Raw genomic sequence first — 12469 nt, 5'->3', positions numbered from 1 at the left:
AGCAGGATGCTAAGCCACGCCCCCTTGAAGTCACATGACCATAGGTCCCGTGCAAGCTTGTTCATTGTCAGTGTCCGCAGGTCCCGTGCCTCCTTACTTTCCAGCGCTGACTGGACCCTGACACTATTAGCTTGTAGCACGCATTGTCACTTCTGCTGCCCTGCTCCCCAGGTAACTCTTAGCACTGCTTCTGTACTCAGGACACGTGCACTGGCTCTATGAGCAAGTGTAGTGCGGTGTCTCTGACAGGTGGTGGTTCCCTCTGTGAATTGTGGGGATGTGAGTGTGGTGACACAGGGGGACGCCTCTGTTGTCAGTTCCTTGAAGAGTTCACCGTCTTGTGGCAAACGCGTGTGTGGCAATAAACGTTCAGGTCCAGACCTGTGTGTGAATGAGTATGTATGGGTGTCCACCAAAAACATCCAGTGGAAGTGTGCTGCTGGGGTATGGAATTCTCAGGTGATCGGGCCGTATCGGGTGTTGGCCATCCTCAGCCCGGGGACTTACCAGCTGGAGTTACCCCCAGTAATGCCCATACTCAACTCATTCCCCAGGTCAGCACTCTGGAGATTTGTGGTGCCTCCGGAGCATACGTTGTCACCTCCATCATCCCACGTTTGCCATAAACCTGAGAGTCAGGTGGTTGCTGAGGTGAACTCTGGTGGATCTAGGCGTCCTCACTGTAGGTGGTTTTCCAGTGAGGTGTGGTGTTGAGGGTCCATAGGCTCCTCATTGTAAGGGGGTACTGTCACGATCCATTTTTGGATCTGTGTCAGTTTGGGCCGCTCACATAAAAACTTTTTTCCTTTCAGGCCATTGGGGGTTAATATTAGTTTTTCCCCCAGTGGCTGCAGGTGTTACTACATGTTTAGTTAGTCTGCGTGTGCTGGTGGTGACCACTCCCACCTTCCTATATAAGGTCACGTGGTGCATCAGCTGACTGTTGGCTATGACAGGTCCTTTTTGGATGCCAACCGTGGTGAAGACTGAAGCTACCTGATGCAGTGGTGGTTCAGCTTGTCGGGAGCAGTGGTGGTTCTGCTGAAGAGAGGAGCTTTCTGGAGCTGTGGTGATTCTGCTGAAAGCTGAGTTCAGGAGCCTTACTCTGCTGCACGGTGCATTGGCAGAAGAGAAAGCTAAGTGTTGTTCTCTTTAACCCTGTCTGTTGTATCTCCCCTTGGTGTTTTATTAGTGCAGTGGTGGGACCAGTGTCTGTACTTACCAATTCCCTAGTGAGGGATAGGTGCAGGGTAAGTGAGGGACAAGGTATCCTGCTCGACGACAGGTTGGGAGAACCTGTATAGGGATGTCAGGTTAGTCCAGGACTCAGACGCAGCAGAGTGCAGGAGATGTCCCTTTCCCCGTTCCCTATAGCAGGGCCCACCGTTGTAATTATGTCCCCGGTGTTCACTTGCTTGTCATTTGGTGACTGACCGGTCGTCGGGTCGCGCCATGCAGGGCCAGTCACATATCGTGACAAAAAGACTGGCCCAAAAAAAAAAGTTGCCGACATATAGAACATAAGCAAATCAAATTATCACCTACCTGGGGTTTTTAAGACTAAGAGTCAAACAATAATGCCTCTAAATAGGCCGTTGTGTTAAGTCTAAAGAAAAGGAAATATTTAATCATAATATGTCGTAATGAAATATAGTCAAATATGCCGCTATATATCGAGTGCCAAAACAACTTACCGGTGCCTAATTGGACCTCTTGTATGACATGGCATCCACCATTAGTCCATTGACCTGCGACACCCACCAGACCAGACTGCCCCACAGGTGACTTTAATAACAATTATTTTTCTTCTCTTGCAGGTCAGATCTGGGGCTTATATACAACATTACTGTCATGATCCATGTGGGATCAGGACAGATAAAAGCACAGGTAACCTTTTTTTTTCTCAAGCTTTGCTTAGAGATGTTTTTGCCCCCGGTGGCCATTTGGATTATTGCACTGTGGTGTCGTTTGTTCTAAGTTTGCCCCCGGTGGTGGTGAGTGTCATTGCACTCTGTTTCTTTAGTTAAGTGCACATTTATAATGCAGGTGTGATTGCTGGCTTTGCGATAAAAGAGTCACAGGTGTTGCAATCAGCGTTGGTGATAGTATTCATTTCAACCATCCTTGGTGGAGGAAGGAGCTGGAGAACGTTCCTTGCAGCACTCTCTTAGCCCTAGTGTGGAAGGAGTCATAGGGGATTTCCTTGTAGCTCTGACAGAGCTTGGTGGAAGCATTTCAGGAGGAGCGCTGCATTCTGGTGGTGGACTCTGTTGCCAGGAGCAAGTGCACAGAGTAACGCTAAGTGGTGTTCCCCTGTTTGTGTTTTCCCTTTGTGTGTATTAGTACAGCGGTGGGGCCAGTCCTGCGCCACCCAGCTCTCTAGCAAGGGATAGGTGTAGGGTGTGCTAGGGCTACAGGTATCCTGAGCGGCACCCGGTACGGAACCGGCATAGGGAACGTTAGGGACACTGACTCAGGGGAGTGCAGGAGGTCTCCACGTCCCCTTTCCCTATCGCAGGGCGCACCATTGTAACTGTGTTCCCTCCCCCTTGTCTTGTTGTTTACAGTTACCGGCCTGCGGGCCGTGTCACACAGGACTGTATCACATGCCGCATCTTGTTGCTTAGTTACCGGCCTGCCGGTCGCGTCACACAGGACGGGTCCACGTGATGATTATAGAATGCTGTATATAATAATAATAATAATAATAATAATCTTTATTTATATAGCGCCAACATATTCCGCAGCGCTTTACAGTTGAACAGTTTCAAACACAACAGTCATAAGTAACAACGTTAACAATACAATATATATATATATAGTATTACAGTATATATACAGTATATAAGCCCTGAAACTCGGTGGCCGTAACTCATATTGGCCGAATCTGGTGACAGGTTTGCTTTAATAAGTTATAATCCTGTCACTTTATGGACGTGCAGTGGTTGTTTGTTTCTTTCCCTTTGTTATTGTTTCTTGTGTCACTTATTATTATTATTTATTTATATAGCAACATTGATTCCATGGTGCTATACATGGGAAGAGGTTATATACAGTACAAATTACAGATATCACTTACAGTAAACAAACTAACAATGACAGACTGATACACAGGGGAGAGGACCCTGCCCTTTCGGGCTTATGGAGTGCCTGCCAGGGCAAGTTGGGTACTGGGTATCGGGTTGCTGTCCTAAAGGGACAGTGTCATAGCGGCGGTGACACGGTCCATGGACTTGGGCGTCCAATGGAAGGGGATTATGTACAGGGGATGATGAAGATAAGAGTTTTTGTAAAGAGTATTCGTAACGCCACCTGTGGTATCTGGTCAGAAGGGGACCAGCGCTGCAGTGCAGGTCCTCTGGGACAGATGGTATGATGCAACAGAGGTGTAATAACTCTCCACAGGCAGAGCTGTAGTCCCAGGGCAGTTGTAGAAGATGTTAAGGTAGATGATGTAGTGTTTAGGCACAGAGATGTAGCAGTGCTGAAGGGGTTGCAGGAAGAATTCAAAGGACACATCAGAGTGCAGTTTCTATTACCTTTTACTGTGCTTTGTAGGTACAGTCCAGGATCCAGATTACAGATGGTACAGGAGTTAGTCAGCCTGGAAGCAACTTGGGAATTTCTCTGCAGATGGGTTGTGAGGTCTCCTTTCTAGCGCTATTCTGAAGTACTTGTGGTTCTGAGCTCCACACAAGTTCCTCTTTCTTTCTGTTACCTAGAACTCCACTTGCATGACAGGCAGCTGTAGCCCTCTCTCTCTGGCTCACACACGTTGCTGCTGTGTCGTCGAGTCTCTGTTGGGAAAAGAGCATTTACAGCCTCTTGTTCCTCCAGTTTCTGCTGTGGGACCTTTAGTATCCTCACAGTCTCGGACTCCAGCATCCGGTCAATGCGCTTCAGCTTAGGCCTCTTTCACACTTCCGTTTTTGACAATCAGTCAGATCCATTTTTCTTTGCGGATCCGTTTTTTTCCCCATTGACTTTCATTATTGGCGGATCCTGACTGATTGCCGTCCGTTGCATCCGTTTTTTTTGAGGATCCGCCACAAAGTTAGTGTCCGTCAACATTCTCTCTCTCTCTCTATCTCTCTCTTTTCCCGGGCAGCAGTTCCTTTAAATTTCCTCATTTTCAGGATCCGTCTCAAAACGGATCCTGTGCCATCCGTTCACATCAGTTGAGAACGGATCCGTTTGTCTGCCTTTTTGGCGGATTTGAACTGATGCAAATAACGGAAGTGTGAAAGAGGCCTTAGGGGTGAGCTCTGCTCCAGTCCCCAGCTCATCTCCACACGTCCACACTCTTCCCTCTCTCTGCACCAACTCACTAACTTCCTTCCTCCCAACCACGGAGAGCAGCTCCCTAGCAGTTAGGTTCAGAGCTCCCTCTGCTGGCCTGGAGTAGGAACTGTGCTGTATGCTGGAATTACCTGATAGAGAGACCCTTTCATTGCTTCCAAGCATGACATCACACTCCCTAAGAGGGAGGTAATGCCACTGTGGCGTCCGTACTCTTGGGTGCCCAAACAGTGGTTCACCCTCCTCATATGGGGTGCCAGGGTACTCGGGACAAATTGGACAACAACGTTTGGGGTCTAATTTTTCCTGTTACCCTTGTGAAAATAAAAAATTGCAGGCAAAAAAAAAAATCATTTTTGTGGAAAAAAAAGATTTTTTATTTTCACGGGTCTGCGTTATAAACTTTAGTGAAACACTTGGGGGTTCAAAGTTCTCACAACACATCTAGATAAGTTCCTTGGGGGGGGTTATATTCCAAAATGGGGACACTTGTGGGGGGTTTCTACTGTTTAGGCACATCAGGGGCTCTGCAAATGCAACATGATGCCCACAGACCATTCCATCAAAATCTGCACTCCAAAACGGCGCTCCTTCCCTTCCAAGCTCTGCCATGCGCCCAAACAGTGGTTCCCCCCACATATGGGGTATCAGCATACTCAAGACAAATTGCACAACTTTTGTGGTCCAATTTCGCCTGTTACCCTTGTGAAAGTAAAAATTTGGTGGTGAAAAGATCATTTTTGAGGAAAAAATATGATTTTTTATTTTCACGGCTCTACGTTATAAATTTCTGTGAAGCACATGGGGGTTCAAAGTGCTCACCACACATCTAGATAATCTTTTTTGGGGGGTCTAGTTTCCAAAATGGGGTCATTTGTTGGGGATTTCTACTTTTTAGGCACATCAGGGGCTCTGCAAACGCAACATGATGCCCGCAGACCATTACATCAAAGTCTACATTCCAAAATGGATCTCCTTCCCTTACGAGCTCTGCCATGCGCCCAAACAGTGGTTCCCCCCACATATGGGGTATCAGCGTACTCAGGACAAATTGCACAACTTTTGCGGTCCAATTTCTCTTGTTACCCTTGTGAAAATAAAAAATAGCAGGCTAAAAATCATTTTTGAGGAAAATTTTTTTTTTATTTTCACGGCTTCTGTGAAGCACTTGGAGGTTCAAAGTGCTCACCACACATCTAGATAAGTTCCTTAAAGGGTCTAATTTCCAAAATGGTGTCACTTGTTGGGGTTTCCACTGATTAGGCACATCAGGGGCTCTCAAAATGCAACATGGGGTCCGATCTCAATTCCAACCAATTCTGCGTTGAAAACGTCAAATGGTGCTCCTTCTGTCCAGGCCATGCCGTGTGTCCAATCAGTGGTTTACCCCCCACATATGGGGTATCGGTGTATTCAGGAGAAACTGCACAACAAACTTTGTGGTTCATCTTCTCTTTTTACACTTGTGAAAACAAAAAAATTGGTTCTGAAGTAAAATGTTTGTAAAAAAAAAAAAAGTTAAATAAATTTTTTTCCTTCCTATTGCTTCAGTTCCTGTGAAGCATGTAAAGGGTTAATAAACATCTTGAATGTGGTTTTGAGCACCTTGAGCGGTGCAGTTTTTAGAATGCTGTCCCTTTTTGGTATTTTCCGTCATATTAACCCCTCAAAGTGACTTCAAATGTGATGTCGTTCCTAAAAAAAAATGGGTTTGTAATTTTTGTTGTAAAAGTGGTCAACTTTTAACCCTTATAAGTTCCTATCAAAAAAATTTTGTTTTCAAAATTGTGCTGATGCAAAATAGACGTGTGAAATGTTATTTATTACATATTTTGTGTGACATATCTCTCTGATTTAAGGGATTCAAAATTAAGTTTGAAAATTGCAAAATTTAAATTTTTTTTGCCATATTTACGTTTTTTTCATAAATAAACGCAAGTTATATGGAAGAAATTTTACCACTAACAGGAAGTAAAATGTGTCCCGAAAAAACAGTCTCAGAATCAGCGGGATCTGTTAAAGCGTTCCAGAGTTATAATCTCATAAAGTGACAGTGGTCAGAATTGTAAAAATTGGCCTGGTCATTAAGCTGCAAATTGGCTCCGTCACTGAGAGGTGGAAGATCAAGCCCTAAAGTGCATTTATCCCCATACGACCACCCTATAGCCATTTAAAATAGCATGTGCAGTATATATAATTACAGTACACACAATGCAAAGACCAATATTATCAATATTACTACTATAAAAGGCCAAAACGATACGGCTGCACATTGCCCACTACCATCACCATGAATACATAATATAATCTGACCATTTCCTCTACATAACAAAACACTCTATACAAAGACCAATGACACCACAGTACACCTTCTGCTACATAGTGACCGAAACACATTAAGCAATTACTAAATAAATAAAAAAGCTACTAAAAAAAGCAATATTCCCACCTTACAGGAACCTTATATTGGTAGATACCAGTCCTGCAGAACAAACACATGATTACAGTACAGTTATATATAGTAACTTACCGCTGACATTCTTTCTGATTTGGGTTGCTCACTTTTCTCGTCTTTTCCATCTGGCCCAGGCCGTCATGACAACTTCTCCAGCCAGGACTCATCTGCACAAATAACAATAAAAACACATCTGACTTCTCACATTTCCATCGACGTCTCCATCTATTACCAACCTACAAAAACTCCCATAGAGATAGTATACAATGCCATACTCAAAGTGCATGGTCAAATGCTTTTAAAGGGAATCTGTCACCCCTTTTTTCGAATATGAGCTGCCGGCATCAGGGGCTTATCTACGGCATTCTGTAACCTGAAATATAAGAAAAAAGAGTTATATTATACTCACCGGGGGGGGGGGGGGCTGTCCAGTCCGATGGGTGTGGTGGTCCGGTCCGACGCCTCCCATCTTCTAACAGTCCTCTTCTTTCCTTCCTGTCGTGGCTCTAGCGCAGGCACACTGCTCTGCCCTGTTTATTGTGCAACTGTTGCTTGGTTTGTACGCTTGGAGATTCCTCATCTTTCCTGCTTTATTTTCTCCCTCCGTCCTTCACACCCTGGTGTATACCTCTGCTGCTTGTGAGAGTATTATTTGTAAGTGGAATTTTCTTTTACCCTTGTCTCGTTGCCCTGTCTGTTGGGTTGGTGTACTTCGGTACATGGTAGCGCCTCTCTTCCCCGAGTGGGGGAAAGGGGACAGACGCAGGGCTAAAGCTAGGAGACAGGGCTAGGGCAGAGGCCCCGGCATCCTCTTCATCTGAGGTATCCCGGAGAACAGGGCGAGTTAGGGTGCCCCCTAGTGTCAGGGCCAAGAAGGTACCCCTGGTCCCAGTTTACTTGTCAGCCCAATCGTGACACTGGTATTGGAAAGTACACAAACTATACTCCTTTATGACATAACTATAACTTACCAGAGCTACAGAAACTAAAAGGATGATTTGCGTATATGTCTGGTATCACAGCTCTTGAGGGATGGCTTATTCAAGAGCTATGGACAAATAAAGGCAGATTTTAACCTTCCGCATTGGGTGTTTTATCAATATCTGCAAATACATCATGCGTATATTACATAATATAGAATAAACGCCATACTGATTGATAGACATTAGTGATGAGCAAGTAATACTCGTTGCTCAGGTTTTCCCGAGCATGCTCGGGTGTCCTCTGAGTATTTTGGCGTGCTCGGAGATTTAGTTTTCTTCGCCTCAGCTGCATGATTTGTGCTGCACTGCTGCTGGACAGCCTGAATACATGTGAGGAATGCCTGTTTGTTAGGGAATTCCCTGAGGCAATAAAAACTAAATCTACAAGCATGCCAAAATACTCGGAGGACGAAAACCCGAGCAACGAGTTTACTCTCCACTCATCACTAATAGACATACCACAATAGACACCATTGCTACAGTGGTGGATACAAAATGCAGGGCCAGACTGGGACTAAAATTCGGCCCTGGCATTTTTAAGAACACAGGCCCACATCTTGTAACTTCTGTAATCTTGCTCTCTAGATAGTCTAAGTACAGGTCAGCAGCATACAATTAAAATGTTTTGTGTTGCGGACCTGCATAGCCAAAAGTCACTGAATTATGGCCAATTTAGGTGAGCCAATAATCTTGAAATGTGTGATTGTAAGAGTGCGTCTTCCTGATTATTGGCTCATTTAAATAGGTTGGTAATCACCTGATGTAAATGTGGTCATGGCAGGTACGCGGGATACAGTGACGAGACGCGAGACGGATCAAACTTTAAGGTGTAACTTTTATATGTATGTAGATGCAGATAGGGGCTATCTTGAGCAACCAAACAAGATAACAACAATTGTCCTCGCAGGGACCAATCACAAGAATACGCTAATAATGCGAACACGACTAACCCAGCAAAGGCCGGTCACTATAGGGCCGCGGTATGGCCGACTATGGGTACTTAGTTATAATGTGTCACTTATCCTCTCTGATGTCCGAGGGCGCGCTGTTCGACGATGCTCCTGCGTTGCAGCTGCTGGGTCCAGCCGCCGAGGATTTGGCAAGACTTCGGGCGTTCCTACGCCCAGGCGAGGTGGTGGCACAACAGGCCCCTGAAGAGTTCTTTGGCGTGATGCCACCCCATCGGAGGCAGCGTGATACCGCCTGGGAGCGGGAGAATGGAGGCCGCAGCCCCCGGACAGGGACGGGCAGCGGCGATGCTGAGTGGCTGCAGGTAGGCCACCGTCGCAGCCCGAGGCTGTGCTAAGGGAACTGCGGATGGCAACGGTCAGGCCACAGCCGCGGGCAGGGGTGCAGTGGTGGTGACCACGGAGGGCCGCGGGTGGCAGCAGGTAGGCCGCGACCGCGGGTTGGAGTCGGGCAGTGGCAGCCGCGGGCGGTCGGTCGTTATTCCTCTGCTGAACGGCTAGGTGCCATCTCCCTGCTACCCACAGTGAGTCTCTCTTCCGTCTCTCCTGTCACTGTCCCTGTCACTGTCAACTCTCTGGTTGCTGCCGAAGGCTCTTGCTCTGGCTTCCAGGCGCCCTCTAGCTCTCCTGCTTCTTCTCCCCTGGTCCGCTGACTGACTCTGGCTGGCGTCCTCCACCCCTTTTATATAAGCTCCTCCCCCAACTGTTCTAGAAGTCTCTTAATCATGTCACCCGGAAACAGTCTCCTTAGGAACCTTGGTGATGGTCCCCTTGGTTCCGGCCCGGACCCGCGGCGGGGGCCCCTCCTCCCATATAAGAGCAAAATGATTATTAGTCACGTGCGACTAATGGCCCGAAGTATTGCAATGCAAATTGTGTGTTCCCTCACTCATCGCAATACTTCCAGGCCATAGAACATAGTGGTGTATGCTGGCGCATGCGCAATACTAATTTTATGCTTTGCCCACTGTTGGGCAAGGCATACTTCGCACGCACAAAAGGCTATTTGATTACGCACGCGCGGTAACAGTACGCGAATGCAGGAATTACAAGAAAGAAATGCGTAAAGCAAGACAGGAGGGGGGAGAGACGGACAATAAGCCCCGCCCATCAGACCGGTGAGCAGATTTACATACACCGTGGGAGGAATATAAACAGTATTTATTGATCAAAGATGGGGAGTCAAGGGGTATCAAAAGTACTGGTATAATGCATAGGTGAATTGAATGATATTTTCACATGATATGCGAAAAAAAGTGGTGACAGATTCCCTTTAATATGTGAAAATCACTAATGAAATACTGATGATAAAAACCAGGGGCTGGCTGGAGTGATCGTTTTCATGTTGCATGTTTGGATGCATATATTTTGTGACTTCAGGGTATGTGCACACAACATCTATTTTAGGCGGATTGTGGCAGGCACCCCCACCTGAAAAAGAGCCACAAACCTGCCGCTAAACATGAACTTAGTGCACAGCAATGTAAAACTCCTCAGTACAGATCGGCACTCCCAGTACAGATCGGAGCTCCTCAGTACAGATCGGCGCCCCCAGTACAGATCGGCGCCCCCAGTACAGATTGGCACCCCAAGTACAGATTGGCACCCCCAGTACAGATCAGCGCTCCTCAGTACAGATCGCCACCCCCAGTACAGATCAGCGCTCCTCAGCACAGATCGGCACCCCAGTACAGATCGGCACCCCCAGTAGATCGGCGCTCCTCAGTACAGATAGGCGATCTTCAGTACAGATCGGCAACCCAGTACAGTTTGGCACCCCCAGTACAGATCGGCATCTCCAGTACAGTTCAGCACCCCCAGTATAGATCGGCGCTCCTCAGTACAGATCGGCACCCCCAAGTACAGATCGGCACCCCCAAGTACAGATCGGCACCCCCAAGTACAGATCGGCGCTCCTCAGTACAAATCGGCACCCCCAGTACAGATCGGCACGCACCCCCAGTACAGATCGGCGCTCCTCAGTACAAATCGGCACCCCCAGTATGCCTTGGCACCCCCATTACAGATCGGCGCTCCCCAGTACAAATCGGCACCCCCAGTACAGATCGGCGCTCCTCAGAAAATGGGTACGGCTCACAGGAAGTCTAGACTCCACTTCCTTCACTCTGAGGGCATCAGATCAGTAATGAAGGGCACAGTGCTCAACTGAACGCTGGGTGGGGGCCTCATATGATAGGGAAAAAGGACACTTTTAAGGTATATCATTTGCAGAGATTGGTGATCCCTTTAACATGAAGTCAGAAGTTGAGTGCTTTAGTTCTGTCGCCTAGTATGAGCCACTAATAACCCAAGTCCCAGTCCAGAGTGATCGCCGCACACCACCTGCAGCCCTCCTGATATAGGCAGCAGGACGGCAGCTCTGGGCTTTCTTCCTGTCTGCCATGCACTAACATTAACCTATGGAGTGCTGGACACTGCAGCATGCCATCCACCCAGGACCATCACTGGCCATCCAGGACCATCACTCGCTGTGCACAGGGCTGCCAGCTGCAGATGTCATTCACCGTACATCATGGCCCCGCCTATCTTATGCAGAAATCAGAAGCGACGGTTCTTAAAGAGCCAGATGGTCAGGATCGTCAGGATCAGGAGAAAGTTGAAGATGAGCAGCTCCAGTGCCCCCTGATGCTCGAGGAACTCCAGTGCCCTGGAGGAGCCCGATGTCCTGCTGTGACTCATGTCTGCCTGCAGTGCCCGCTGCCAGCGCTACTTTATAAAGAGCTCATCTGACACATAAAGTGTGTCACATAGTGACTGCACCCGAGGAAGGGCTACACGGCTGCATCACTGGAAGCTCCGCCGTGGCGCTATGCACGCTGGGAGTTGTAGTTTACAGCCCGCTGATTGCCGGCTCGATATATAGCGGCTGTGGCAGCCGAGGGACTACAACGCCCACAGCTGAGGATGCTACTAATTCCATACACCCAAGGTAGAGAGTGCCAAGGTGATGGTTACCCCGGAATCTGGGAGATGGCTTGGGGATAAATGTCTTCCTGCCTCAGCCCAGCTTGTCTCTGCCCTTCCTCCTGACTGCTGACTCCCTGTCCCGCTGCTGCTCACATGAAAAGAGCAGTTGAGGCCGTGCCTCCTTCTCCTGCTCCTGAGCGGCTCCTGTCCTGACACCACATCAAAGGTGGTCCTGCAGAGGGAGCGGCCTACGGTAGGGGGCGTCCCCTCTGGCAAATGCCAGAACTGCCCGATGGCCAGTCCGGCCCTGCTAATATCCCTTATTTATAGGCAGATATTGGCCCTACATTTGATGGTTAAGACAAAATGGGAGGAGGATGTGGGTCCCTTACCTGGTGGAAAATTCTGGATTTTACACCTAAACTTTCCTTGTCGGGGTCACAAAGATTGTCCCACATTCTTCTCATCCATAGGGTATATAGATCCTCAAGTATTTTATTTAAAATTGGAAAATGAACAGATGACACTTGTCCTAGATGTGGTCACAATGACGCCCACCTGATGCATATGACGTGGGGATGTGGGAATATTGGTGACTACTGGAAGGGTTTGATCGCTCTTGTACTATCAGTATTTGGGATACAACTTCAGTTGGAACCTAAAATCTGTATCCTAGGATTTCTGGGAGAAGGTGTAGACCCAGACTCCCATATGGCAACAGCTCAAGAATATTATTCTAGCCAGAAAGTTGTTGGCTCTACATTGGATAGACAATTCTTCCCCAACGATAACAGAACTAAAATCCAGGATAGATATCACAGTGCTTGGAATGGGAA

General features: G+C 47.5%; 1 protein-coding gene across 1 annotated transcript in view; it reads left to right on the top strand.

The window, feature by feature from the left end:
• Positions 1 to 1819: 1819 nt before the first annotated feature.
• The window catches only part of LOC141047254 (uncharacterized), a 70955-nt gene continuing 60305 nt past the window's right edge, over positions 1820 to 12469 (top strand). The window contains exon 1 of the mRNA XM_073542256.1: positions 1820 to 1887. The gene's annotated coding sequence lies outside the window, so the exon portion shown is untranslated. The remainder of the gene's footprint in view (positions 1888 to 12469) is intronic.

The sequence above is a fragment of the Dendrobates tinctorius genome, unplaced genomic scaffold, assembly GCF_039654945.1.
Source record: "Dendrobates tinctorius isolate UK_male_01 unplaced genomic scaffold, ASM3965494v1 ptg000126l, whole genome shotgun sequence".
NCBI classification, from domain to species: Eukaryota; Metazoa; Chordata; class Amphibia; order Anura; family Dendrobatidae; genus Dendrobates; species Dendrobates tinctorius.
This window is presented reverse-complemented; position numbering and strand designations above follow the sequence as displayed.